Below are 24,533 nucleotides of genomic sequence, written 5' to 3'. Positions count from 1 at the left end.
AGTCTCTGAAGAAAGAAATTATAGAAGATCTCAGAAGATGGAAAGATCTCCCATGCTCATGGATTGGCAGGATCAACATTGTAAAAATGGCTATCTTGCCAAAAGCAATCTACAGATTCAATGCAATCCCCATCAAAATTCCAAATCAATTCTTCAACGAATTAGAAAGAGCAATCTGCAAATTCATCTGGAATAACAAAAAACCTAGGATAGCAAAAACTCTTCTCAAGGATAAAAGAACCTCTGGTGGAATCACCATGCCGGACCTAAAGCTCTACTACAGAGCAATTGTGATAAAAACTGCATGGTACTGGTATAGTGACAGACAAATAGACCAATGGAATAGAATTGAAGACCCAGAAATGAACCCACACACCTATGGTCACTTGATCTTCGACAAGGGAGCTAAAAACATCCAGTGGAAGAAAGACAGCATTTTCAACAAATGGTGCTGGCACAACTGGTTGTTAACATGTAGAAGAATGCGAATCGATCCATTCCTATCTCCTTGTACTAAGGTCAAGTCTAAGTGGATCAAGGAACTTCACATAAAACCAGAGACACTGAAACTTATAGAGGAGAAAGTGGGGAAAAGCCTTGAAGATATGGGCACAGGGGAAAAATTCCTGAATAGAACAGTAATGGCTTGTGCTGTAAGATCGAGAATTGACAAGTGGGACCTCATGAAACTACAAAGCTTCTGCAAGGCTAAAGACACCATCAATAAGACAAAAAAACCACCAACAGATTGGGAAAGGATCTTCACCTATCCTAAATCAGATAAGGGACTAATATCCAATATATATAAAGAACTCAAGAAGGTGGACTCCAGAAAGTCAAATAACCCCATTAAAAAATGGGGCTCAGAACTGAACAAAGAATTCTCACCTGAGGAATACCGAATGGCAGAGAAGCACCTGAAAAAATGTTCAACATCCTTAATCATCAGGGAAATGCAAATCAAAACAACCCTGAGATTCCACCTCACACCAGTCAGAATGGCTAAGATCAAAAATTCAGGTGACAGCAGATGCTGGCGAGGATGTGGAGAAAGAGGAACACTCCTCCATTGTTGGTGGGATTGCAAGCTTGTACAACCACTCTGGAAATCAGTCTGGCGGTTCCTCAGAAAATTGGACATAGTACTACCGGAGGATCCAGCAATACCTCTCCTGGGCATATATCCAGAAGATGTCCCAACCGGTAAAAAGGACACATGCTCCACTATGTTCATAGCAGCCCTATTTATAATAGCCAGAAGCTGGAAAGAACCCAGATGTCCCTCAACAGAGGAATGGATACAGAAATTATGGTACATTTACACAATGGAGTACTACTCAGCTATTAAAAAGAATGAATTTATGAAATTCCTAGCCAAATGGATGGACCTGGAGGGCATCATCTTGAGTGAAGTAACACAATCACAAAAGAACTCACACAATATGTATTCATTGATAAGTGGATATTAGCCCAAAACTTAGGATACCCAAGATATAAGATACAATTTGCTAAACGCATGAAACTCAAGAAGAATGAAGACCAAAGTGTGGACACTGTGCACCTTCTTAGAATTGGGAACAAAACACCCAGGGAAGGAGCTACAGAGACAAAGTTCGTAGCTGTGATGAAAGGATGGACCATTTAGAGACTGCTGTATCCAGGGATCCGTCCCATAATCAGCTTCTAAACGCTGACACCATTGCATACACTAGCAAGATTTTGCTGAAAGGACCCAAATATAGCTGTCTCTTGTGAGACGATGCCGGGGCCTAGCAAACACAGGAGTGGATGTTCACAGTCAGCTATTGGATGTATCACAGGGCTCCCAATGGAGAAGCTAGAGAAAGTACCCAAGGAGCTAAAGGGATCTGCAACCCTATTGTTGGAACAACATGATGTACTAACCGGAACCCTGGAGCTCTTGTCTCTAGCTGCATATGTATCGAAAGATGGCCTAGCCGGCCATCAATGGAAAGAGAGGCCCATTGGACTTGCAAACTTTATATGCCCCAATATAGGGGAATGCCAGGGCCAAAAGAATGGGAATGGGTGGGTAGGGAAGTGGGGGGCGCTATGGGGGACTTTTGGGATAGTATTGGAAATGTAATTGAGGAAATTATGTAATAAAAAAAAAAAAAAAAAAAAAAAAAAAAACAGACCTATAACCCGTAGCGAAATGAAAGCAATCATTAAAAGTTTCCAAATATACCTCCTAAAAATATATAAAGAAATAAGAAAAAAAATAAAAGAAGAAAGCCTAAGGCTAAATGGTTTTACCTCTGAATTCCATTTGACTTTCAAAGAAGAGTTAATTCCAATATTCCCCCAAATTATTTCACAAAATAGAAACAGAAAGAACACTTTCCAATTCATTTTCTGAGTCCACAGTTACACTGATACTCAAACCACATGAATACTCAGCAAAGAAAGAGAACTACAGACCAAATTCCCTTTGTGAACATAAACACAAAGATTATCAAAAAGTACTTGCAAACTGGATCCAAGGACACGTTCACTATGATCATTCACTATGATCAAATAGGCTTCATCCCAGATATTCAGAGATGGTTCAGTGTTTGTAAATTGATAACAGCAATCCAAATTGTAAAGAAGTCAAAGTATCTTAATTTGCAGATAACTTCTTAGTATACATTAGTGACCATAAAAATTTCACCACGAAGTACTTACTACAAGTGACAAACATTTCTGAAGAATAGCTGTATAAAAAATTAACTAAGAAAATTAATAGCTCTCTTACATACACATAACAAATGGTCTGAGGAAAAAATTCAGGAAAGCAGCATCTTTTGCAATAACCTCAAATATTATATAATATCTTTGGGTAACCATAAGAAAGCAAGTGAAAGATGTATACAGTAAAGACATTAAGACACTGAAGAAGACATTGGAAGATGGAAGGATAGCCTATTCTCATGGATTTGTAGGATTAATATAGTAAATATGACCATCCTACCAAAAACAATTTAGAGATTCAATAAAATCCCCATCAAAATCTGTGTGAGCTATCACCATCCCTGGCCTAAAATCACACTACAGGACTAAAGGACTATGGAAATAAAAACAGCATGGTATTGGCATGATAACAGACATGTTGATCAATGGAATTAAATGGAAGACCCAGACATAAATCCACAGACCTATGGATTGGATGCCTGAATATATATATATATATATATACCAGAATCACACACATTGGGTAAAAAGATAGCATCTTCAACAATTGGTACTGGTCAAATTGATTGGCTGAAGAAAATGCAAATAAATCCATACTCATCACCATGCACAAAACTTAAGTCCAAATGGATCAGAGACATCAACATAAAACTGGATATGCTGATCCTGATAGAAGAGGAAATGGGAAACAGCCTTGAACTCATTGGCACAGGAAAGGACTTTCTGAACATAACACTATTAGCAAGGCACTAAGATCAACAAGCAGTAAGTGGGACCTCATGAAATTGAAAAAAATTCTGTAAGGCCAAGGACACCATAAATTAATTGGAGAAAGCAACAGCCTACAGAATGAGAAAAGCTTTTTCCCTTTAAACCTACTACATATCCCACAGATATCTAAAATATCTAAAATAAATAGAGAGCACTTGTCCATCATGGGGGAAAATTTGTACAGCTACTTTGGAAATTAGTTTGGTGCTTCTTCAGGAAGATGTGAAACAATCTACCTCAAGGTCAAACTTTAAGCAAGGAGGCGGTTGGCACATGGCTTTAATCTCTCAGGATGCAAAGGTTGGTGAATCTCTGAGTTCAAGTCCAGCCTGGTCTGCAGAGTGAGTTCCAGCCAGGAACACAAAGAAACTGTCTCAAAACAAACAAACAAACAAACAAACAAACAAACAAACACACAAACAGATCCAGCTTTACTGCTCTTGGACAAATGCCCATAGAACTCTTCATCCTGTTACAGGGACACTAGCTTAGTCACATTCGATTTTACTCTGTCCATTCAGAAATTGGAAACAACCTAGATGTCCATCAATTGATAAATAGACAAAGAGAATGTGGTACATTTACACAGTTGAATATTACTCAGCTCTTAAAAATGATATCGTGAAATTTTCAGCTGAATGGGTGGAACTAGAAAAAAAAATCATCTAGAGTAATTGAGATGGGAAAGTGAGAGGTTGGAAATAGGGGGAAAATGGCTATAACTAAGGATCATTTTAAGGGTAGTACAGAAATATAATAGAGCCATCCTAAAATATACTTATGTGACAGCTATCTAAATGAAATTGCCAAATAATGTGGGAGAGAGAGAGCCCCAAGTGAATATCACTTGTCAGCAAATGAAGTTCCCAGGACTGGAATTTTACGACATCTAATTGTTTTTTTTTTATTTTGGCTGAAAGGGCCCCAGGAAAATTACTTCCCTCCCAAACTTGGCTGTTTTCAAGACTACATATTGCATTCTACAAGCTGATGGCAATGCCCCATTGCTGAAAACAACACCTTTGCAACTCATTGAACATGAAAAAGTCAAGTTGGTGCCTACACAGAGCCTTCATCATTACATGCTATTGTCTTTACTATTGAAAGATACTCTGAATGCTACCACAGGAGAAAAGTAAACACCAACCCAGGCATAAACTCTTGCATCTACAATGGTTTTCTTTCTGGAAGATACACTAGGGAAATAGTAGCACAAGGTAACCAACCAATATGTCATTTGACTTAAGACTTAAGGTCTATGAAATGTTTTTCACACATGACACTGCTTAGATGACCTAGAACCTGAGACTAGATAGTCCAGGGACCTAGAATAAAACTAAATAATACTGTTCCACTAAATGAAGTAAGCAATAAAATGACTCCTAGTGACATTCTGCTATACTCATAGGTCATTGCCTTGCTCAGCCATCACCAGAGACACTTCCTCATGTAGCAGATGGGAAGCACATAGAGAGATACACAGCCAGACCTTATGCAGAGAGGCAGAGACCTTAAGTGGGATGTCTCCATCAATCCCTGTTAGTCAGGGTTCAGGAAATCCTACAGAATATTAGACAGAAAAAACCTAAGAGTTATGGAGGATGGAGAACACCAAGGAAGTAAGGCTCTTTATCAAAAGTATTAGCACACATTTGAAGTCACAGAGACAGAGGCAGGCTTCACAGGACTTGCTCCGGTCTGCTCTAGGCATGGTCCTAGAGCTGAAATGAGAAGTAGACTATTACTAACATAGAGTCAATCTCTAATTCATGACCACTTGGGATGGAAACTTAGTTGTCCCTCAGGGAGTCTAAATGGGAGATCAAACAACTCTTAAGGATATGCTCCATGCACAGCAGGAGATGGCCCAGTTAAGAATATGCCTCATGTCCAGCAGGAGATGGCCAACAGAAAATGAACAAGGTCATCTTTGCAGGTTCCCTGTCTCAGGTTCCCTGTTATGTCATGGCTTCAGGGATTTTCCTTCTGTTTTATTTAATTTCCTCTTATTCTTTTATTATTATATATAATATATTTCTCCTTTATGTTTATTCATGATATCTATCTATCTATCTATCTATCTATCTATCTATCATCTATCTATCTATCTATCTATCTATCTATCTATCTATCTATCTATCTATCTATCATGGCTTCCAGTTTAGTGTATAAAAAAGTGGGCCACTGTTTCTCGGGCCTTTTCTGAGGCTTTTCTCCTCCTGTTTGCTTGGTCCTATTCTAATATGTTAGTTTTTGCCTTAATTTATTTTATTATATTTTATTATTATCACATAGAAGCCTGAGACAAAATGAGGGTGGATTTACATTGAAAGAGGAAAGATGGGGAGAGATGGGGGGGGGGAATGAAGGGACAGAAACTATAATCAGGATATATTATGTGAGAAAAACTATTTTTAATAAAAGGAAACAAAAAGAAAAGAATGATTAATTCCATATTTCACATGCTTGATATATACAGTGAGTGTTCAGCTCAAGGCCTGATGTGTTCCAGATGATATGATCAGATGTGCGGACACTTCCATCAAAAGGAAAGATGGAAACTAAAGCATCCACTATGCATTCATTCAACCAGTCCACAAGTAGAGAGGGATTCCCTCCTATACCAGTGACCGGGCACTGGTCAGGATGCTGAGTATACTGAGCCCTTATCCTCAAGGTGCATATGTATGCTAAGAGAAGAAAGGTAAACACACACACACACACACACACACACACACACACACACACACACACACACATACACACACACACACACACAGAGAGAGAGAGTTCGTTCTATCAGGAAAATAGGGTATGGTGAACTGTGGATGAGATCCATTGGTTTATATAGAATGAATAACAAATAGCTCTATAAGGTTACACAGCCACACGGGCCTTCAGGAAGTGATGAAGCACAATAGGCAGATGGTACTGGGAGTGCATGTAAGGAACAGTGCAGATGTCTGTGAAGTTGCATGACAGAGGCTACAGGACTGGTGTAGGAGACCCCAGTGTAAACATAAAGCAGACATCAGAGAGGAACTTGATATATTGTTCAGATCTTTGCTCAACTGTTGTAAGACTCTTGTTCAACTACCTAAATAGTTGTAAAAGTTGTACTTTGGTGTCAGTTTACAATGAGTGAAGAAAAAAAGGACAGTATATTTAATGAGATGTTATTTACTTACAAAAAAAAAAAATGAAATCATGCCTGATGCAGAAAACTTGATGGAAGCAGAAACAACTATTGTGTGTGAGATAAGTAGACCACAAGATAAAACGCTAATGTTTTCTATCACACATAGAATGTCGATCTGTGTGTGTGTGTGTGTGTGTGTGTGTGTGTGTGTGTGTGTGTGAGTGTAGTGTGTGTATGATGAAATCATAAAGGAGAAAAGAGAAGGACAAAATATAAAAGGATGGGTGGCATGGAAGTTGAAGGTGGCAATACTTGGGGAGCATACAATAGGGTCAGTAAGAGGGGGATAGGACTATGACAGGAGTAGAAGGAAATTAATAAGAAACAAGTGTAATGAATAATATAACATGTATGGTGATAATGGCTACCAACCAAGTCTCCAAAGCTATCTTTGTGTATGAAATCATCCTTAATATATGTTTAATAACCCAGAGACTTGAGAAAAAGATATCTATGGATATTGTACTCTTAAGGTATCTTCCAGTATCCTCTATTAGAAAAGGCACATCAAAGAACACACAGAAATCATACTTCCCAAAGTGAGTAGGAGCTGCATGTTTATTCCATTGCTTTGTTCATCCATTTATATGGATGGGAAGAAAAGAGATATCACAACGATTGAAAAGGGAAAATTCCAGCTATTTTTATTCCCCACCACAAAATATACTGTGAGATGCATGAGATTCAAAGTATCTGACTCTTTAGGATGAAAGGAGTAAGAAATGCTACATTCAGTGAGCTAGAACAGGTCCATGCAATGGAGGAACAGTCAGACAATGGGGAAGGGCTGATTAGGCAAATCTATAAAGGACATACAGTCAAAGAATGGCAGGGGTCATGCATTTATTGTAAGCATCTGTTTTTGCCCCCTTCCCTTTCTCCCTCTTGCCTTGACCCCCTCTGGCTCTGAGTCCTGCATAAGCATCTGTTTATAAAGGTTTACTGGATCTTGGATCTGGGACTCCACTGAACTTAGGAACTTAGTCTGCACAGGTGAGAGTGTGCACCACAAAGGCGGACAGCTTCTGGGACAGGCGGGAGCCACAGAGCTGCTGAGGCAGCACCCTTTTGGGGCCGCAGACATCCGGCACCCTCCCAGCTGGAGGACAGTGGTCCGCCCTGCATGGGAGCGCCATCTTGGATCCGGGACTCCACCAAACTTAGGAACTTAGTCTGCACAGGTGAGACTGTGCAACACAGAAGCTGACAGCTTCTGTGACCTGCCAAAGCAACACAGCATCTGGGAAAGGTCCTGTTTTGGGCCTTCTTCTTCGGCCAGGAGGAGGTCCAAACACCAGATATCTGTACACCTTCCCTTTAAGAGGAGAGCTTGTCAGCAGTGAGTGCTCTAACCACTGAAACTCAGAGGAGAGAGGCTGTATCCCAGGTTTGCTGATAGACGGTAATCAGAATCACCAGAAGAACAATCTCTAAACACAGACAACTATAACAACTCCAGAGATTACCAGATGGCGAGAGGTAAACGTAAGAATCTTACTAACAGAAACCAAGACGACTCACCATCATCAGAACCCAGCACTCCCACTTCACCCAGTCCAGGGCACCCCAACACACCTGAAAAGCTAGACCTGGATTTAAAAGCATATCTCATGATGATGGTAGAGGACATCAAGAAGGACTTTAATAACTCACTTAAAGAATTACAGGAGAATATTGCTGAAGAGTTACAAGTCCTTAAAGAAAAACAGGATAACACAATCAAACAGGTAGAAGTCCTTAAAGAAAAACAGGAAAACACATACAAACAGATGATGGAATTGAACAAAACCATACTAGACCTAAAAAGGGAAGTAGACACAATAAAGAAAACCCAAAATGAGGCAACACTGGAGATAGAAACCCTAGGAAATAAATCTGGAACCATAGATGCGAGCATCAGCAACAGAATACAAGAGATGGAAGAGAGAATCTTAGGTGCAGAAGACTCCATAGAGAACATCAGCACAACATTCAAGGAAAATGGAAACTGCAAAAAGATCCTAACTCAAAACATCCAGGAAATACAGGACACAACGAGAAGACCAAACCTACGGATAATAGGAGTGGATGAGAATGAAGATTTTCAACTCAAAGGACCAGCAAACATCTTCAACAAAATTATAGAAGAAAACTTCCCAAATCTAAAGAAAGAGATGCCCATGAACATACAAGAAGCCTACAGAACTCCAAATAGACTGGACCAGAAAAGAAATACCTCCCGACACATAATTATCAGAACAACAAATGCACTAAATGAAGATAGAATACTAAAAGCAATAAGAGAAAAAGGCCAAGTAACATATAAAGGCAAGCCTATCAGAATTACACCAGATTTTTCACCAGAGACTATGAAAGCCAGAAGATGCTGGACAGGTGTTATACAGACACTAAAAGAACACAAATTCCAGCCCAGGCTACTATACCCAGCCAAACTCTCAATTAACATAGATGGAGAAACCAAAGTATTCCACAACAAAACCAAATTCACACATTATCCCTCCATGAATCCAGCCCTTCAAAGGATAATAACAGAAAAAAACCAATACAAGGACGGGAACCACGCCCTAGAAACAACAAGAAGGTAATCCCTCAACAAACCTAAAAGAAGACAGCCACAAGAACAGAATGCCAAATTTAACAACAAAAATAACAGGAAACAACAATTACTTTTCCTTAATATCTCTTAATATCAATGGACTCAACTCCCCAGTAAATAGACATAGACTAACAAACTGGCTACACAAACAAGACCCAACATTTTGCTGCTTACAGGAAACTCATCTCAGAGAAAAAGATAGACACTACCTCAGAATGAAAGGCTGGAAAACAATTTTCCAAGCAAATGGTATGAAGAAACAAGCTGGAGTAGCCATTCTAATATCTGATAAGATTGACTTCCAACACAAAGTCATCAAAAAAGACAGGGAGGGGCACTTCATACTCATCAAAGGTAAAATCCTCCAAGAGGAACTATCAATCTTGAATATCTATGCTCCAAATACAAAGGCAGCCACATTCATTATAGAAACTTTAGTAAATTTCAAAGCACACATTGCACCTCATACAATAATAGTGGGAGACTTCAACACACCACTTTCACCAAAGGACAGATCGTGGAAACAAAAACAAAACAGGGACACAGTGAAACTAACAGAAGTTATGAATCAAATGGATCTGGCAGATATCTACAGAACATTCTATCCTAAAACAAAAGGATATACTTTCTTCTCAGCACCTCATGGTACCTTCTCCAAAACTGACCACATAATTGGTCACAAAACAGGCCTCAACAGATACAAAAATATTGAAATTGTCCCATGCATCCTATCAGATCACCATGGACTAAGGCTGATCTTCAATAACAAAATAAATAATAGAAAGCCAACCTTCACGTGGAAACTGAACAACACTCTTCTCAATGATACCTTGGTCAAGGAAGGAATAAAGAAAGAAATGAAGGACTTTTTAGAGTTCAATGAAAATGAAGCCACAACATACCCAAACTTATGGGACGCAATGAAAGCATTTCTAAGAGGAAAACTCATAGCTCTGAGTGCCTCCAAAAAGAAACTAGAGAGAGCACACATTAGCAGCTTGACAACACACCTAAAAGCTCTAGAACGAAAGGAAGCAAATTCACCCAAGAGGAGTAGACGGCAAGAAATAATCAAACTCAGAGGTGAAATCAACCAAGTGGAAACAAGAAGAACAATTCAAAGAATCAACCTAACGAGGAGCTGGTTCTTTGAGAAAATCAACAAGATAGATAAACCCTTAGCCAGACTCACTAGAGGGCACAGGGAAAGCATTCTAATTAACAAAATCAGAAATGAAAAAGGAGACATAACAACAGATCCTGAAGACATCCAAAACACCATCAGATCCTTCTACCAAAGGCTATACTCAACAAAACTGGAGAACCTGGATGAAATGGAGAAGTTCCTAGACAGATACCAGGTACCAAAGTTGAATCAAGATCAGGTTAATGATCTAAACAGCCCTATATCCCCCAAAGAAATAGAAGCAGTCATTAATAGTCTCCCAACTAAAAAAAGCCCAGGACCAGATGGGTTTAGTGCAGAGTTCTATCAGACCTTCAAAGAAGATCTAATCCCAGTTCTTCACAAACTATTCCACAAAATAGAAACAGAGGGTACTCTACCCAACTCATTCTATGAAGCCACAATTACTCTGATACCTAAACCACAAAAAGACCCAACAAAGATAGAAAACTTCAGACCAATATCCCTTATGAATATTGATGCAAAAATCCTCAATAAAGTTCTTGCTAACCGAATCCAAGAACACATCAAAACAATCATCCATCCTGACCAAGTAGGTTTCATCCCAGGGATGCAGGGATGGTTCAATATACGGAAATCCATCAACGCAATCCAGTATATAAACAAACTCAAAGACAAAAACCACATGGTCATCTCCTTAGATGCGGAAAAAGCATTTGACAAGATTCAACACCCATTCACCATAAAAGTCTTGGAAAGATCAGGAATTCAAGGCCCATACCTAAACATGATAAAAGCAATCTACAGCAAACCAGTAGCCAACATCAAAATAAATGGTGAGAAGCTTGAAGCAATCCCTCTAAAATCAGGGACTAGACAAGGCTGTCCACTTTCTCCATGCCTATTCAACATTGTACTTGAAGTCCTAGCCAGAGCAATTTGACAACAAAAGGAGATCAAAGGGATACAAATTGGAAAAGATGAAGTCAAAATATCACTTTTTGCAGATGATATGATAGTATATATAAGTGACCCTAAAAATTCCACCAGAGAACTCCTAAACCTGATAAACAGCTTCGGTGAAGTAGCTGGATATAAAATTAACTCAAACAAATCAATGGCCTTTCTCTACACAAAGAATAAACAGGCTGAGAAAGAAATTAGGGAAACAACACCCTTCTCAATAGTCCTAAATAATATAATATATCTTGGTGTGACTCTAAGGAAGTGAAAGATCTGTATAATAAAAACTTCAAGTCTCTGAAGAAAGAAATTATAGAAGATCTCAGAAGATGGAAAGATTTCCCATGCTCATGGATTGGCAGGATCAACATTGTAAAAATGGCTATCTTGCCAAAAGCAATCTACAGATTCAATGCAATCCCCATCAAAATTCCAACTCAATTCTTCAACGAATTAGAAAGTGCAATCTGCAAATTCATCTGGAATAACAAAAAACCTAGGATAGCAAAAACTCTTCTCAAGGATAAAAGAACCTCTGGTGGAATCACCATGCCTGACCTAAAGCTTTACTACAGAGCAATTGTGATAAAAAAAACTGCGTGGTACTGGTATAGTGACAGACAAGTAGAACAATGGAATAGAATTGAAGACCCAGAAATGAACCCACACACCTACGGTCACTTGATCTTCGACAAGGGAGCTAAAACCATCCAGTGGAAGAAAGACAGCATTTTCAACAAATGGTGCTGGCACAACTGGTTGTTAACATGTAGAAGAATGCGAATCGATCAATTTCCTATCTCCTTGTACTAAGGTCAATTCTAAGTGGATCAAGGAACTTCACATAAAACCAGAGACACTGAAACTTATAGAGGAGAAAGTGGGGAAAAGCCTTGAAGATATGGGCACAGGGGAAAAATTCTTGAATAGAACAGCAATGGCTTGTGCTGTAAGATCGAGAATTGACAAGTGTGACCTCATAAAGTTGCAAAGCTTCTGCAAGGCAAAAGACACCATCAATAAGACAAAAAAAAAAAAAAAAAAAAACACCAACAGATTGGGAAAGGATCTTTACCTATCCCAAATCAGATAAGGGACTAATATCCAATATATATAAAGAACTCAAGAAGGTGGACTCCAGAAAATCAAATAACCCCGTTAAAAAATGGGGCTCAGAACTGAACAAAGAATTCTCACCTTAGGAATACTGAATGGCAGAGAAGCACCTGAAAAAATGTTCAACATCCTTAATCATCAGGGAAATGCAAATCAAAACAACCCTAAGATTCCACCTCACACCAGTCAGAATGGCTAAGATCAAAAATTCAGATGACAGCAGATGCTGGCGAGGATGTGGAGAAAGAGGAACACTCCTCCATTGTTGGTGGGATTGCAAGCTTGTACAACCACTCTGGAAATCAGTCTGGCGGTTCCTCAGAAAATTGGACATAGTACTACCGGAGGATCCAGCAATACCTCTCCTGGGCATATATCCAGAACATGTTCCAACCGGTAAGAAGGACACATGCTCCACTATGTTCATAGCAGCCTTATTTATAATAGCCAGAATCTGGAAAGAACCCAGATGCCCCTCAACAAAGGAATGGATACAGAAATTATTGTACATTTACACAATGGAGTACTATTCAGCTATTAAAAAGAATGAATTTATGAAATTCCTAGCCAAATGGATGGACCTGGAGGGCATCATCTTGAGTGAGGTCACACAATCACAAAGGAACTCACACAATATGTATTCACTGATAAGTGGATATTAGCCCTAAACTTAGGATACCCAAGATATAAGATACAATTTGCTAAACCCATGAAACTCAAGAAGAATGAAGACCAAAGTGTGGACAATATGCCCCTTCTTAGAATTGGGAACAAAACACCCATGGAAGAAGTTACAGAAACAAAGTTTCGAGCTGTGATGAAAGGATGGACCATTTAGAGACTGCCATATCCAGGGATCCATCCCATAATCAGCTTCCAAATGCTGACACCATTGCATACACTAGCAAGATTTTGCTGAAAGGACCCAAATATAGCTGTCTCTTGTGAGACTATGCCGGGGCCTAGCAAACACAGGAGTGGATGCTCACAGTCAGCTATTGGATGTATCACAGGGCTCCCAATGGAGAAGCTAGAGAAAGTACCCAAGGAGCTTAAGGGATCTGCAACCCTATAGTTGGAACAACATGATGAACTAACCAGTACCCCGGAGCTCTTGTCTCTAGCTGCATATGTATCGAAAGATGGCCTAGTTGGCCATCACTGGAAAGAGAGGCCCATTGGACTTGCAAACTTTATGTGCCCCAATATAGGGGAATGCCAGGGCCAAAAGAATGGGAATGGGTGGGTAGGGAAGTGGGGGGGGGGTATGGGGGACTTTTGGGATAGCATTGGAAATGTAATTGAGGAAAATATGTAATAAAAATATTAAAAATTAAAAAAAATAAAGGTTTACTGACTATTCTAAGACCAGGTCAAGAAGAGAACAGAAACACACCATTTGTAGAAGTCAGGTAGGTATGGCAGCTCACATATGTAATCTGAGTGCTTAGGAAGTAGATGCAGGAACATCAGCAACTCAAGGCTGTCAGTTGTATGATCAATTGAAAATTAGCCTGGGCTCCATCCATAATATACTGTCTCAAACAAATAAGAAAAACCCCGTGTTCCTCAACTAGGGAGTTCTAGTGGTTTATAGCCAAAAATTAACTAACCCCAAGTCATCTGAGCCAAGACCTTTTAGCACCTGAATTGGAAATCCAGGATCATCATTGCACAGCCGGAAACGCCATTTAACCTTGTATTTACTTAGAACTGTAGATATAGATGTTCACTTATTTCCTCTGTCGGGCCTAGTTGTGGAAGCTAATAGATGGTACTCTCGAACTGGATAACTTTTTAATGACAGACTAGTATCAAAATATTGGTTTCATGCTTAGAAAGCAGAAGGATGCCCTAAAGCTAGCAACCACTGGGAGATGTTATTATTTGTAGATATAAAAAGAGTCTGAGAAAGGGCTAAAACATTAGGAACATTTGGAAGCTGAGACTATGGAGAGAAGAGAACATTATATGAGCTACAATTGTAGGCTTAAGAGGCAGCCAACCCATGATTAACCAACAAGGGAGAGTGTTTCTGACCTCCTCTCATGATCTTTTACCTCCCGCTGCTGCTTTCTCTTGGCAAAAGCAGTAGAAAGCCGAAGACAAGGACACATATTTAGTGTTTATCCCAGCCAGTCTCAGCATAGGATGAGTAGGGCAATGAGGAAGAGATCTGTAACAGATGGCAGCAACAGCAATCATCCAGCATGTTTCATAATAAGGATATCGACAGGTACAGTGACAGAACAATGTAGTCATTGTATCATTTTTATATCAGAGCCCTACTGCTGCTATATTTTTAAATGTATTCTGAATTTATTTTTTACAAATTTAATCAGTTATTTTCTTGTGAATAATATTATAATAATAATGTGCTAAATTTTGTGGCATATTAAAAGCATCAATTATCTGAAAAAGTCATAAAGAATCATTCTACCAAGAGCAAACCTAAAAAATATCAATAATAAATAAAAGTTGGTATATGAATATACATATATTGTTTAAATGTTTAAATGAAAATTTTCTGTCTGGACTGAAAATCCACCAAGCCCAGAACCCCTGCCACCAAAAGCCATCGACCAGCTAACAAAAATCACAATACCAATCATGAGAAAATTTCTTTTGAGATGGCCAGGGTTATCTATTGCTATTGCCCTTTGTTGCCCCCAGAGACTGGAAGGTAAGATGATATTATTGAAAACACAATGTTCTACTGACACAGGGCCCAGGAACCCTGATCTGAAATGTATGTGAAAGCCTCCTTCCTGGGGGCTCGCTTTCCTGGTACCAGAGGCACATTCAGGCTTCCAAAAGATAGAAACAACCAATAATCCTAGCCAGCTATGAAACCCATGAACCGCAGCAATGGCTACCATGGCATGATTATCCTAAGACTACAGTGGTCACACACATAGCTTGGCTGTAACTAACAACTCTGTAGCTGGATATGTTCCTAGAAAGGAAATCATGCCTAGTACTGGAAACATAGCCAATGGCGCTGGGTTAGTGAAGTCATGGGTCTTGGTGAAGAGCCTACAGTGACAACTTGGCTAAAGCAGCACAGTCTCTGTCTACATTCTAAATATTTGTCCTTATATCCACAGATAAGCATAGACCTCACTGTTTATCAAGGAAATGTCTCTGCAACATACAGAGACCATTACAGAAAACCACACCTAATCAAAATGCAGCGTTCTGGAGTCCAGCCACAACATCTACAGGACAACTCCTTTATCTGAGGTTCAGGAGTCATTGTGGAAGAGGGGTCAAAAAGATTGTAAGAGCCAAAGGAAGAAAGTGTTTGTTGTGAGATTGTGTCTCCCAGTAATATCAAAATCTGCTTCATAACATCTTAGCAACATGGCTTCCTAAATTTGAACAAGGATGGCACTGAGGAACATGGTAACATAGGTGAGAGAAAGCCTCAACTTTACACCTAGGACTATAGGCAACAAATTAAGGCTAGGAATGGGAGAAATAGTGTTCGAGAGGGAAAGCATAATAATCGGTTATCTAATGCCAAATTGCCAACCAAATTGTCAATGAAAACATATACGCGCAAGAAACATTAATACAGACTGAGCATGTAATGTGTGGAGGTTGAAGTAGTGGTTGTGCAGGTGGTGGTGGTAGTGGTGTGTGTGTTTGTGTGTGTGGTGGTCGTGGTGTGTGTATGTGTGTATGTGGGGGGGGGATAATGGTGTGTGTGTGTGTGTGTATGTGTGTATTCATTTAAAGAAAAAGAGGTCAAGAATTTTGCAATGAAAAGGGATCCATGGAAAGATCTGGAGGAAATAGAGGGGGAACTCAAATAAGGGTATTACAATAACAAAGACAAATTTCAAAAATTAGTTCTCTTACTCAGTGATTTCTAGGCATTTCTAATAGTTTTGAATATATGAATTCTAGATCATCACTAATGCTTCCAAAATTAGCTTCAAATTTCAGCATAATACAAATTTTAACATAATACACATCAGTGGTCAGTGTACAACCACTACAGACATTTTCCCTTATGTTTTATTGTGTGGTTTCAATATATTGGTATAAGATAAGAAAGCTTTTATCCAAAATTCATATGAAATAATTATTACCTGTATTTTGGCCATGATACTGAAGCTGAACAAAATGATTAATTTGTTAGAATTAATTCCTGGTATGTTTTCTACACATATATCTAGTGCAGTTATCAAAACTATACTCACAAAAATTATCATCAGTAACTTAATATAAAGCTAAGATACCATAAAAATTTGAATATTCACCAAAATGTGTATTTTAAAGGATAGTGTGGTAATGTTCTTTTTGTTACTAATACATATGAATTTTCGATATAGTGGATTACACAGGCTATTGATGCTTGGAGAAACTGAAAGAAAAATGTAGAGAACATAGGTCAGATGCTCAGAAACATCCTTTCCTTTACAATTCCAATTGGGATAAAAACAATTTAAGAGTTATGTCTATGTCTTCAACTTCATTCTGTGAATGTATAAACTTGCCTAAATATTCTTCTAACCACGTACAAAAGTTTGCCAATTGACCATCATCGTTTTTCAAAAACAAATATGGGACATACATGTGTGAACATCGACATACATAGATCATAAAAATTTATAGCATGATTTTGATAAGCTCTGATTTCTAATGTCTCAAATGATTTGTTTAAACTCTGTTTTGTGCTTTGTGATGAGCCTTGACCAATTACCATTAATCTCAGAAAACTCTAGAATTTCTGGGTAGAAATAAACTCTAAAAGTAATCTTGTTTCCTCTTGGTCCTGCGTCCATATGTCTTCTTCAACACTCAAGCTTACTGACCTTATTAATTAAACAGCTAATTCATTTGAGGAGTGCTTCCATCTTGAAATGATTTTTAGCACTGCAAAAATATTTACATTTTTCAAAAACCCATCTCCTCATGGATTCTAACCCCGACAAACAGAGACATTCTGACTCCTTTTCGACATGACAGCAACCACCGGAGTAACTGCATCATGAATCTGTCCTCCAATAGCAGCCTCTGGTCTCCAACTTCCTCCTTCCTGCTCATTCTCACAGGTTGCCTGTGTACTCCAGTTTCATAATTCTTGACAAGCCATGTGGGAAGTAAAGATACCATCATGCCGTCATTAGAGAAACCAACCGTATTGTAAGAAATGTCATTTAAATTAGACACAAATTTGTCATATGAAAAAAAAAAAGTTGGATTATTTCTTCTGCAGAGATGAAACTCAGTGAATTGCTATTTTAAACTTGGTATAATGCTTACATATTCCCCTTTCAGTGTTGATAGATTGGGCTAATAAAACTCATAATTTAATAAATGGAATTTTAAAATCTTTTAAAACTTTTCTTTTGGATTTATGGACTTATAGTTGCTAGATTTTAAAGTCTTTAAATTCTTAGCTTCTTTGCCCATTCTAATACACAAACAACATAATATGTAACGTTACAAATTATCCAGTATCAGTATCTATTTCTTCCAATCAACTGCATTTAAAGGCAAAAGGTACTAAATCTGCATACATAAATATACAGCATTATCATTTGTATCCCTAATTCCTTAGTAAAAAAAAAAAAACATTAGCAATGCAAATAAGGAAGGAAATTGGATTAGTGACTAAAATCAGATAACTGTTTTTAGAAAGCCAGGTTGAAATTGGGCTCTAGTTTATAATTCAAATAATGCAACTGTTCTCACGTGCCTTCTCAATCTTAATGATAAAATACTATTTTTGCTTTAATGATTCTACTTGGAGTTGGTAGGTAAATTAAACAAATCCATTTAATTGAATCCATTAAGTTATTATGCATCTTAACAGAATGTTCTGCAATGTATCAAACCACTCAAAATTCCAAACTTGCCAGTTGGCAGACTGAGGAATGTTGTCCCATTTGCTACGTGAAAGCCCCGGGTTCGAGCTGGTTGTTTGTGTGTCTGGAAGTCCCTGAGGTGGAAGCACTTTTTATTCTGACTATTAATTGAAAACCATGATGCTCTGTACAACAAGGTTTCCAAATAGTTTGTATGGATCCATTTGGGATAACTATAGACAATTAAGTTTGCAAAGATTGTCTTGTTAACAGTTGGTTGCCCAAAGGTCCAACGTTCCTTGGACCCTTCACAATCCTACTTTTTGACTTGGAGCATGGCTACGTTCACTGACCTTAACTACAATGCAAAAAGCATCTCAGCTATTTAGATTTCTAGATTGTACATATTAGGTATATAAATATTAATAAAATTTCTGTCCTTAAATATTACATGTCACAGTTAATATTCTTTGCTCTCTATCTGGATGTTTGCTTTTCAGTGTTTATACTAGAATTTGAACATATTTTTACGTGAGATTTTTTTCCTAGATGGCATATTCAAACAACAAAGGAAAAATTAGTGTTCTCAATTAATTTATATTGAAGTCAGGAAAAGAGCATGTGTCATACAATATAAGATTTGACTGAAATAAATAGAGGCAAAGTACCATCTTTTGTCAGTCACACCAGACGGATAGTTCCCTGTTTCATGGAGCCACTAAGTTTCTCATTAGGTCTATCAAGGAGACTAAGGTTTCAGGAATTGGTGTGAGACCTGATAGCAATTACAGTAACTCTCAACTAGGCTGCCTGGTATTTATTGCTTAGCAATTTAGATAATGCTGGTTCCTGAATCCTAGCCCCAAGGAATTCTGATTTGATTTGCCTGAGGTATGACTTGGTCATTGAGTTTTATAAATTTCTCAGGTTTAATGTATAGCAGAATTTAGAATGGTTTTTCTAGAATTTCATCTCATAAAAATTAGACCTACTAAGTTAACCCAGTATAATGATTTTTAAATCTATAATCCCTGACAATAATAACAATACACCCCTGATCCTTCAAAATACTCTACAAAAAGAAAATCTGTGGCCAGTAAAACTTTGGCATTAACATATCTTTGTTGAGAAACTTAATTCACTTTGATTTATTTCAGACAGTGAAAAAAAATCTACTTTATTGCTTTCCAGAATTTTAAACCAGTATTCTCATTTTGTATAGTAGCTATGGGTTCCCCTGAGGTTAACATTTTGTGGTCCATATTTTGCTTCCTGCTGCTTTGATGTGAGAGATTTTTTTTCTGACCTCTGTGCTTCAAAAAAATGTATACTTCCATTGTTTATCTATACACTATACTAAGAAATATGCTATTTTTTTTCTTATTGGTCATACATTGATAGTTTTAATAACTGTGTGGTTGTTGACTTAAATGCACATTGGTATGAGTTCAACTGGAGGTTCTGTTCTGGGCTACTCCCTTTGGATTTGGGTTTATTAATGCAAAGGAGGGCATATTAAGATCATCTATCATCAGTGTCCAAGCTGACAAAAAGGATAGAAGGGCTACAGATCTTTCTTGAACATTATCACCTCGCCAATTCTATCCATTTGAATTGATACTATATGTATTGTAAGTCATGTGTTCCCTGTCTTAAAATCCTGAAGAGAAGACATTATTGTATGCATTTCTTTGGCTGGGAGGAGAACTGGATGCCATGGAATACAGAATGAGGAGGATGGAATAGTGGAGAATGTGAAGGCATAACCAAGGGGCTTACTCTTGAATGAGCATCAGGTTGAGGAATGGTAAATTAGCCTTGAGACAGGAAGATGCAGTAGACATGCTATTTGTCATTTCTCCTTGGCTAAGAATGAAGACGTGACTTGAATATCCACTGAAACATACAGCTATGCCTGCTATCTGTTTACTTCACCTCTAGAAGTTGTCTTACTGTCAACCTGACAGTATGACAAGTGAGCCTCCTCCTAATCTCATTCCACTTCTTAGTTTCTGTTACCTCACATTCTCTTGATTTGCCATTTCAGCATTTGCGCCTCTCTCTGGTCCCATATAGTTTGGGGCAGACACCCATATTTTGGTTCTGATGATCCAAGACCACTTTTATTATAGCATTTACTATTGACACTAAAGATAGTTCTTTTGTTAATATCAACTCTATCATCTTTATAGTAAATGCAGGTATATGATAAGGATGCTAGCTGCATATCTGTTCAAACTACAGCAGACATCTAATTGAATATCAATAAAATTATAGAGACCCAAGAGATTATGATACTACCAGGGAATCTCTCTCTCTCTCTCTCTCTCTCTCTCTCTCTCTCTCTCTCTCTCTCTCTCTCTCTCTCTCTCTCCATCATCTGAGCTTGTCATGGAACTCACTGCATAGACAAGGCTGGCATCAAACTCAATCCTCCTGTCTCTGTTTCCTATTGGTAAAGTATCTGCTGATCAAGCATGAGGACTTGTGTTTGGATCCCAAGAACCTATGTAAACAAAACCCAAGTCTCTGTACACATGTTTGTAAGCTCGGAGCTGTAAAATAGGGAGGATGGATGCATGGAGCTCAGTGGCCAACCAGTCCAGTCCAAGCAGATCAGTTCCAGGTTCAGTGATGAAAGCTGCCTAAAAAATCAAGGAAGAGATGTCTCCCTCTGACCTCCACATGTGCATGCATACCTATGCACCCATATATGTATATATATGTGTGTGTGTGTGTGTGTGTACTTATACCACAAACATCCAAAAAGTTAAATAAAAATATCATAAATACATTGTACAATAATTACTATTGTAAATAATCTGTCTTTCCTTTTAAATCTTTTCCTATGTATAGGTTTGTGTGTGTGTGTGTGTGTACTTGTGTGTGTGTAATAATCTAGATTGTACTGAAAAGATGTTCTTACAACTATTTCCATTTAATGTTACATTTCTTTTCATTTGGTAAATATTTATAAAGAGGCAAACAAAATGTTCTTGGCACAACTTTATGTTCTAGAGATACAATGTTCTACTAATATTTCACATTTTAGAGCAACTATGATTCATTTAAATATGCCTTCCTGGTAAGGCTACCATCTTATAACATCACAATTCTTCAACAGATGTTGCATTAGTGAGGGTTCTCTTAAGAAACAGAACTGAACACACACACATGCTCACATGTGCACACAGTCTCTCTCTCTCTCTCTCTCTCTCTCTCTCTCTCTGACACAGACATACAGACACACACAGACACAGACACACAGACACACTCACACACACAGACACACAAAGACACAGACACTCTCTCTCTCTCTCTCTCTCTCTCTCTCACACACACACACACACACACACACACACACACACACAGAGGCAGGTGAATCTTTGAGCTCAAGCCCACTCTGTTTCCACAACAGCCAGGAGGGGTATAGAGAAATTCTCTGTAGAATAACAAAACAATACAAACAAACAAAAACTCTTTGTGAAAAAAGAACTACTTTAATGTTGATCATCCTATCTGACAAATTATTGTGACATATTTTCACCATTTGAAGATAATTTGATATGAGAGGTCTAGGTATGATTACAAAGAACAGTTTTAAGTTTTACATTTCTGAAGGCAAACTATCAACTTCTTCAAAGAAAGGTGCTTGTTCAGACAAGAAATGCTTTTCCTTGGGGATTTCTAAGTGTCAATACAATGTTTTACCAGTGTATTATCTGTTTAAAAGACAGTAATAGAAAACTGTATTCTTGCATTCTTTATCTATGAAGGGCACCACATTAAGGATGAACTAAAAGATTAAAGAGTATTCAGATGGTTGCTGGAGCAAAATGTCTTTGCTCTTGGTGCAAAAAGGAATACTTAGTGAAAGTCTTCATGTTTGGGGGGTTATAGGTATAGCTGTACAGCTTCCAGTTATTTGTATTTCTACTTCTGTGGTTATTATCTTTGTTTCCTGTGAATAAATACATCTTAGGATTGATGCAACAGTTGTTTTCTCTATTGTTCTCATCATGCAGCAGATGAGTCAAAGGGCAGGTGAGAGCAGAGTTAGGTGAGTAATCTCAGCCTCAGATCCATTGAAGGCATGCATTCTGTAGGATGTTAAACAGTATGCTAGTAGCGTCCTTCTCCCTCCAGTTATTACCACAAAGTAATGTTTCTCTATATTGCCGAGCATTGTTAGGGGAAGTGAAATCACTGTAACTGAGAAACACTGAAATAAATGTAGTTCGGGGCTTTTTGAAGGATCCTTCATTTCACTTCCTGGTACATGCTATTGATCAAGTCATACAGTTCAGAACCTGATAACAGCCTTCCTAACTCTCCTATCAGAAATGGTCATTTGTAAAATATGACCCTGTCATTTCTTTGTAAATAAAAGACCCATGCTTTCTCTTGTTACACCAATAAATCTAAAGTCTGTGTGTGTCTCCTGAACTTGTTAGGTCTCATTGAATTCTTCTCTTTCCATCACTCTTCTACATTTATGTTGAGCAAAGTTATCCAGAATATTAGGCAGTGTTCTCTATAAGAACAGAAGTAATATAATATATGTGTATCATAAAAAAGAAGAAACTAAAAGGACTTACACTATAGGGACAACTATGACTGCCTGGTTGCTGGAGAGGCTGAAACTTCAGTTCATAATATTGAAAACCTCAGCAGATTCAGTCTGTCCATAAAGACCTAAAGGGTTCCTGGACAGTAGCTAGTCTTGGGTCCTAATCAGAAAGCTGAAAGCTCGAATCTGACTTCAGTTAAAGAAGGAAGAGTTAACAGCAGCCACAACCAAAGTATCACATACTTAGGCCGTCTGGCAGACAACAGTGTTCTCCGTAGGCTCCAGTGGAAAGTAATGTCCACTCTTGGGGAGGGGCCTCTTTCAGCTAACCCTTCCTAGAAAAGACATCACACACCACCCTGAGGTATATTTTTTTGTTGACATGAAATTTACAGTGAAGATTAACCATAGCATTCCCCAAGTAGAATTGCTCCTATAAATTTAGTCTATAAATTTAGACTCTTTTAGTGACACTATTACATCATGCCCTTAATTTTTACTAGTAATTTGTTACAAAGATTGTATAATATTGTCATCTGTTTATCAGTTGACTGTCTATCTCTACAAACAGATATATAAGGGAAAACACTCCAATGGACACAAAAATCTTTTGTGTTTTGCCAGTACTTGTCTGATTGCTAGGGTGAAACCCAAAACTCTGTGAACATTAAAAATGAGATATATGGGCTGAAGAGATGGCTCAGCAGTTAAGAGCACTGACTGCTTATCCAGAAGTCCTGAATTCAATTCCCAGCAACCACATGGTAGCTCACAACCATCTGTAATGGGATCTGATGCCCTCTTCTGGTGTGTCTGAAGACAGCTATAATTGTACTCATATACATAAAATAAATAAGTAAATCTTTTTTAAAAGAAACATACAGTGAATGAAAACATAAATGGATATAGCCAGAGGTCATGTCTTGGTATAATTTTCAGTCTCATAGAATAGTTCAGTAATATTTAAGTTTTTATAAGGTCCAAGATCAACAACTACAGAGAAACTAGTAAAATGTTTGTTAAATCAAGGGTGTTTTTTTTTTGAACAATTGTGTATTATAATATTATATAAGCATTAAAAATATCAAACTGGTATATATGATGTACTGAATGTACCACTTAGGATTAAAAACAGCCTCACAAATGCTCTCTAATTACACTAAGATATAGTCCACTCCTATTTATCATTGATGGGTCTGTATGGAAGGATCCCTCTTGTTCAAGTGATACAGCTTTGAAGTCCACACAGGATTGAAGATACAATTTATCAATTATCATTAATTCATTCTTCACTAGAAATTTCCAGTTTCTAATTACCCACAGGCTGGATGTTTCTAATCACCCCACTGGATGGATGCTTGCCAGTATGCAATGAAGATTCAAACCCTGGTTTAGAAATAGATTCCCACCGTGTGACATGCTCCACAGTTCTGAAGAACTCTGCCTCTGAGTAGATGACCTGAGATAAGTTCAACTTATCCTGGAAGCATCCACCTGATATGGATGAAAATACTTCCTAAGATCTTCTACTTGCTCATGTCCTGTTATATTATCCCCAGCAGGAATGGTTCAAGAGGACCTTGGGCTGTTAGTCACAGCCCTGGACAGCATGATCTTCTAGGGGATTTTTTGGAGAGGATGATCAGCCATGGCATAAA

The sequence above is a fragment of the Mus caroli genome, unplaced genomic scaffold, assembly GCF_978045245.1.
Source record: "Mus caroli unplaced genomic scaffold, Mus_caroli_1 scaffold_16, whole genome shotgun sequence".
In the NCBI taxonomy this organism is placed as follows: domain Eukaryota; kingdom Metazoa; phylum Chordata; class Mammalia; order Rodentia; family Muridae; genus Mus; species Mus caroli.
Note: the sequence above shows the minus strand (reverse complement) of the source record.